Genomic DNA, 7,758 nt, shown 5'->3' with positions numbered 1-7,758 from the left:
TTCTTGTATACAGTTTTATTAGTTTTTCAGTCTTGAGCAGTTTTGTAATATGTAATTCGTTATCACGGAAAAGAAAATTAATGTATGAGTTCCTAATCTTTATTTTAGATGTAAATGGATAAATTAAACAGTGTTTCCAGTAGCTCTTGTCTGTAATCAGCTCCTAATTTACATAGACAGGGAGGTTCTACTCTCAAGTCTTTACCAACCCTTGTACAGTGATGTGTAATAGGGTTGGGGGAGATAATTTTGGGGGTTGAGTCCAGGGGCGGAGCCACGTTAGCTCCAGGGGGTATCCAAACCCCCTCGGCGAAAAATTACAGTGTATTTTTAAAGTTAAAATTATTTTATTATGTATATATAGTAGATGTTGAACCCCCTAACTTCTTCATGTATTTACCTTTTAGAATTTTTGAACTCCCTAAATGAAAATCCTAGCTCCGTCACTGGTCGAGTTGGGTCAAAATGATGGGCATGGGTTTTTTAAGTTAAATGGGTAATTTTAATTGATTTGGGATTTTCCATTCACCGATGATATTTATTATGATATTTGTAAACTGACTTTAATAACAGAGTAGGGGTATATTTGTACACACACACACACACACACACACACACACACATATATATATATATATATATATATATATATATATATATATATATATATATTGAATATCAAATTCGTGATAGGGTGATAACTGATAAGTATCTATTCATTCTTAATTAGAGGTTTTGGGTTCAAGCATTATATTTTAATCCCCAAAGTAAAATGTTCCGGTGAGAAATCGAAGAAGCCAGGTCTAAAAGCGGGTACATAATACCAAATGGAAACAAAAAATTATCAAATTCACTAAATTATAATAGTACCATCTTAATATAAAATGGAGTAAAATATTTCATTCGCTGTAGCCGGTGGACCTGGTATATTTGCACTTCGCAAAACAAATCATTCGATAAGTTAATCAATGGCATATCTAGGGACAGTATCACTGAGGAAAGATTGGATCATGTCATGGATGTCTTGATATATATATATATATATACATGTCATGGATGTCTTGATATATACATAGTTTAATTATAGTCTTTGTTATTAAGAAAATATAAGAGAGAAAGGAATAAAAGAGCAAAGAAAGTCTAATGAGAAAGAGAACAAAAAAGATAGGCTTGCCGGCAAAGAAAGAGAAACCAAAAAAGAAAGAACTCCAAGTGTAAAGCAAAGAAACTGCACGTACATATCCCTAAAATTAGGCATAACTCACAAGTATAATTAACTTACATTACCAGGTCCTATTATAAATAATTTTTTATAAGAAAGAAATACAAAACTGATAATTTCTAAATAGATGCAGATTTAGTATTTGAAATTTATAAATTCTTATACCAGCTACCTCAAGTAAATATCACAAAAAATTACTAATTTTACGGTCAAATACTTAGGGGTCGTTTGGTGCATGGTATAAGCTGGGATATCCCAGCACTAATTTTTGATACCATGTTTGGTAAAAGGTATAAATTTATCCTGGGATAAATTTATACCTTGTACCAAACAACGTATAAAATGCATCCCAACTTAAAAGATGGGATATCCCTTCTTATCCCACTTATCCTGGGATTATTTTATACCATATGGTATAAAATAATCCCAAGAGATGGAATAAATTAGTCCCAGGAATATAATCGATAATTTGACTACCCATCAAACGACCCCTTAGTTTTTATTGTACTCCGGACAAAAGTTACTATGTTCGCTGAACTCATTTGTTGTACTCTAGACCACATATGTTCGTGAACATATTGAATGCTCCCTCCATCCAAATTTATGTGGCATTGTTCGGATTTCGAAAGTCAATCAAGATTTTCTTTTATCACAATTTTTTCATATAGCTTTTGAATTGTCAATTATTGCGCCTTTTTATGTAGTTTCCAAATGTGTAAATTTCATTTTAATAAACTTAAAGATTCTATTCCGAATTTACGGATAAAATTAAAAAGTTTGACTCTAGCTCAAAATTCGAATTGTGCCACATAAATTGGAACAAAGGGAGTAACTGATATAGCGAGTAAAACTACAGCGGAAAAAGCTCAAATATACCATTGAACTATCTCAAATGGATCATTTATGCCACTCGTCAATAGTTTGATTCATTTATGCCATCGTTGTTACCAAAATGGCTCATTCATGCCATTTTTCATTAATGACGGTTTTACAATACCAGATATGACACTTGAGCTTCAATTAGAGGTCCACGTTTTAATTAAACCAAAGACAAATTTATAGGTCGGGTTTAAATTTAATTTAGAATTTAATATTTTCAATAGTTCAATGGCATATTTGAGCTTTTCCGTTAATAGTATAAATGCGGTTGTGACATTTTAATAGTCTAGGGGGTAGGAGTAGTATTTTAGGGAAAGTAGAGATACCATTAATGTAAAGAAACTAATAACCAACGAGACAAAGCAAGGAAACTCAAACAGAAAGTAAGACTGCCATATATGTTCACTTCTTTTTCAATGCGTCAAACTTCCTTTCCCTCACGCAATCTCAGGGAATACAAAGATTCCGCGTCTAGACGTGTGTGTACTATCTAGGTCGCTTATGTTTACTTATTACTCCAATAATTTAGTGGTCAAATGATTACACTTCAATTCATAGTATTATGATATTATTAATCTTACCATTCTTTGTGGTCAAGAAATATACAATTTAACATTTTCAACCTTCCGGTAATAGATTGCATTAAGGAAATTCAACAGTGTGTGTATATATTCATGAGGGTTTTAAATTTGAGGAGAAAGAACTTTTCTTTGGTCAATTTCAAACATGATTCTTGAAGATTTTATAATAAAATTTACATATTTGAAAACTACATAAAAAGTACTATAGGTTTGCATAATTAATAATTCACAATATATGAAAAGAGTTGGAGGAATCATACTCAAAATAAAAGTTGTTTGGCTCCCCAAATAAGTCAACCCTCATATAAATTGGGACGGAGGGAGTATATAGTGTGATTTTTTGAGAAGAAAATTTAGATGAATCACTTTAACCCCCTAACTCTGTCTCTGCTAATAATCATATGATAAAAGGAAAAGGGGTTTTTTGGCCCATCAACCAAAATTAACAACAGGCCAAAATATACAAAACCTATATATATATATATATATATATATATATATATAATGTATATTATGTACTTTCTCTGCTCACTTTTCTTCATTCACTTTTTTATCCACACCTATTAAGAAATAATAAATGAAGAAAGTAATTCTGCGATGTATCCATATTAATTGATGCATATTTTTATTAGATTTGAAAAATGATTTGAAGTGAGCATTATAATATTTAATACAAAGGGTAAAACAGGAAAAAAGAAATTGTCTTCCCTTGATATGCTAAAAGTGATAAATAAAAGTGAGAATCTATTTTTAATATATTGGATAAGTAAAAGTAAATGAAAGGAGTATAATATATACTATATTTTTTATATATTTATATTTAATATGTAAAATGTATGTTATTATTTTTTAGAGCGGTCCAAACATTCCAGTTTCAATGCCCCGTTGACCCTTGCATCGCTCATCATTAATACATTTCATAGACAGCTCATTCCCATTTAATTTACTGCGGCCTTGTCTTTGTTTCTTTCCCCACTGCTACTTACACTTCAAATTTCAAGCTTTTCAACTCCACTGAAAATTAACCACCATATATACTTCTTGGTAACATATTATACTGTATTCCTCTTATCTTTTTATATTATTCATTTCGAACCCGAGATTATTTTTCCTCTTCGGAGATGAATCCAGTCTTTAAACTTATAATTTCTATAACAATTTTAAGTTAATATTATAATAATAATAATAATAATAAGAAATTTATTAGATTTCGAGCTAGTTATATATATATATTATTACTCATTTAATGGATTTCTTAATAAATAAATATAAAGTTTAGGCAAAAGTAACTAGATTTACGTGATACCTAATAGGCTAATACTCCCTCCTTCTCAAATATTTATCGTGGTTACTAAAAATAGTTGTCTCAAATTATTTATTATTTTTGAAGTTCAAAGCACAATTAATACTCCTGTCTATCCCAATTTATGTGCTACACTTTTTTTTTAGTCTATCCCAAAATAAATGTTACTTTTTTTATATATAGAAACAATTTAACTTTAAGAGATGATTTACAACCACACAAATATCTAATGCTTGTTTTGGACCATAAATAAAATGTTTTTATCTATCTTAAACTCCGTGCCTAGTCAAATGGTGCCACATAAATTGGGACGGAGGGAGTACTTTTTTTTCCTTCTCATTTTACCCTTAGTGGAATTTTATCATTAATAGAGATGACACATAAATAGAGTAAATATTTAATGGATATAGATTATAACTTAGACATAAATAAGAGTAAAAGTAGTCAAACACCCCTCTTAATCAATATTTTTAAGAGGCGTGCAAAACGAAAAGAAAAAAAATGATAAATAATTTGAGACGAAGGGAGTACTAATACTATAGATCTGCCCTGCCTTTTACACTCTCTAATTGTCATTACTGAAGTATTTTGTTCCATTTGAAAAATGTTAAAACACATTAGTTAATTAACAGAGTAGCCCCGAAATGACTTCCATAACAAACACAAAGATGGTCCAATGCGACAAAGACTTTATAGCGTGTGTGGAGTGGAAATAGCAAATCATGGATTATATATATGTCAAAAAGTAAAAGCATTTAGTTATACTTTTCCTAAAGCCTCAAAATCTTCTTGGAATAGCGACTGACCATTTTAGTATTTTACACTAACATACGAGTTTAACTTCTTAATATTAATTGTGTAAAGACGTTAAACAACACCGATTATGTAAAATATATCTTTATATTGTTTGTGCATATAATGTAAATCTTTTTATTTCCTATACGGATGTAATAATTAACATATGAGTTTAACTCATATCCACGGAGGCCCTCTTCACTTATTAGTATAACTAGCAATACATGCCCGTGCGATCTTACAAAACGTATTATTCACTTTAATTAATGAGTTTTTAAAATTTGTATTTTGAAAATAACTTTTAAAAACATTCTAATTGTTATTATATATAGCAACATATACAAAATGTGTTTTATGTACCATCACTTTAGTTATAATTAAAAAATAGAGTTGATGGAATTAAGTCTTTGAAATGGAAAGAGTCGGACTTTTTTCTCATTATCATGACAATGAAAGTTGTTCATCGATGTAAAAGAAAATTAGTAAGAATATGAGGAAAAAATAATATTTTGATTCTAAATTTTTTGTTTTAAGTTCTTTAATATTTTATATGTATATCCACAGGTTGATATCTATTTCAATTAAATAACTGCTTAGATCCAAACATAAGAACCATTATTGTATATATTGGATTTTTTAAAAGCAAAACTAATAAAATATTTTTATTAAATTAATTAAGAGATATATTATAATTTTTTATATTAATAATTATAGATAAAACAAATTGTTACAAAGAAATCAAAATTAGAAAGATATATGTTATATCATTAATCACCAAATTTTAATTCTGAAATGAAAATATAAAGTAATGCATTTTATAAATGTAAAGAAACAATAATCAGAGACTACTAATGAGAGTAAATAAGTAAAGTATTGACAATGAAGGAAAACGGAGATAAAAGTCACTCCCTCCTTTCACTTTTACTTGTCGACGTTAACATATCAAGGAAGAAAAAAATTCTTCTTCTTATTTTACCCTTCACATTAATTATTCATTTTTAAATCATTTTTAAAATTTATTGAGACTATATACCAATAAATATGGATATTATGATAAAATATATACTTTATTTATTAATTCTCAAAAGAACGTGAAAAGTCAAAAGTGAACAAGTTATGTGTAGGAGAATTAAAATAACTGTTGGTACAAATTTGCATTGCTATTGTTCGTCCTCTCTTCACGTTTAAAATATTGACAAAGAAGGAAAATGGGGATAAAAGTCACTCCCTCTGTTTACTTTTACTTGTCCACGTTAACATATCAAGAGAAAGAAACTAATATGGTAATTATTAATTAGTATGAAACTTCAATTATTTTGATTGTGTATATAGATAACGACTATGCATATATTATAGGCTTACATATTTGTATACATGTCATCCTTTTTCTTGTATTCCTTTATTTATCATGGGGACTATCAAGTTAGGCAACGCACGAAGAGTGGGAGAATCATGCAGAAGCGGTTGACCATTAATTTCTATGGAATTAATGAGTGAATATTTGTGTGTTCTTATTATTAATTTTACCCTTTAATTACTCATTTTCAAATTATTTTTGAAGGCTATTGAGACTTACACCAATAAATATGAATATTATGATAAAATATATATACTTTCTCCGGCCCATATTACTTGTCACTTTCCTTTTACACGCACTTAGAAATCGTAATAAAAGATATATTTTACTATCTAACCCCTATCTCTCTCCAATAAATACATTCTAATCAAAATTGACTATTTTCAAGAACATTTATTACTAAAGCTAAGATGGGAAAGATTTAATTAATTTTATCTTGTAATTTTATCTTGGTTTTGTAAATGAACAAGTAATTTGGACATATATTTTTAATAATGTGGCCAAGTAATATGGGATGGAGAGGATAAAATGTGAAAGATTTAATTAATTTTATCTTGGTTCTGTAAATGAACAAGTAATTTGGACATATATTTTTAGTAATATTGAGTACTTCATTTATGAACAGTAAAAGTGCACGGATTTACTCAAATAAGTATGTGTCGGACAATCAAAATTGAAGTGCATACTTGTATACATGAGCAGAAAACAAATATTCAGTAAAAAAGTAGTTTAGTAATGTAGCTAAGTAATATGGAATGGAGGGAGTACTTCATTTATTAATTCTTAAAGAACTTGAAAAGTCAAAAGTCAACAAGTATAAGTGTGTTATACCCCATTTTAACCGGGTCAAAGCAGAGTACAACGTATTGGTGATTCCTAAATTATTTAAATTAAGGAGTCGCCACCTAATTGATTTTAAGGTGAATTAGGACACCTAATTATTAACTAAGGTAAAGCTAACTAAACACCAATGATGCCTTGAAATTTTAATTCTAAATAAGGTTCTAATTATCCTAAAGGGAAGGGGTTAGGCATCCTTTAGAATCAATTAACTACGGTTCTACCGGCCAAACTTAGGTTAATTAATTAGAAATAAAGACACAAACATAACATTTAAATTTTAAGATAATAGCTTGTAAATGTTGCTAAGGTTTTTAAAGAAAGGTGATTATGCCATTTAAAATAATACTTATAAATATTATTAAAGATTTAAATGAAAAGGCTATTTAAAATGAGGTTTGTAAAAATTATGATAATTTGCGTAAAAGTGATGGCTCTTTAAGAAAGGATTTAGCAAATTCGAACCTTGGATAAATTATGTTATATGAAGATAGCAATGTAGGAAAACTCTAAGCCTAATTATAAGTAGGATTCAAAGGAAGTGATTTCTTTCTCTTTTATTAGTGATGCTAACTAAAATAAATATTGTAGATATTATAACTAATTCTAACATAAAAATAAGAAAAAATGAATCTTGTAAAACTAGTTATTAGTTTTCCCTTAAGTCAACTACCCATTACGCTAAAACTAAACCTATCACTTCGTTAAGTTGTCTAAGTTATTAAACAAAACAAAGTAAAGGGTTAGTTGCGTAAATACAAATTAAAAGCACAAAAAAATT

The sequence above is a fragment of the Lycium ferocissimum genome, chromosome 12, assembly GCF_029784015.1.
Source record: "Lycium ferocissimum isolate CSIRO_LF1 chromosome 12, AGI_CSIRO_Lferr_CH_V1, whole genome shotgun sequence".
Lineage (NCBI taxonomy): Eukaryota > Viridiplantae > Streptophyta > Magnoliopsida > Solanales > Solanaceae > Lycium > Lycium ferocissimum.
Note: the sequence above shows the minus strand (reverse complement) of the source record.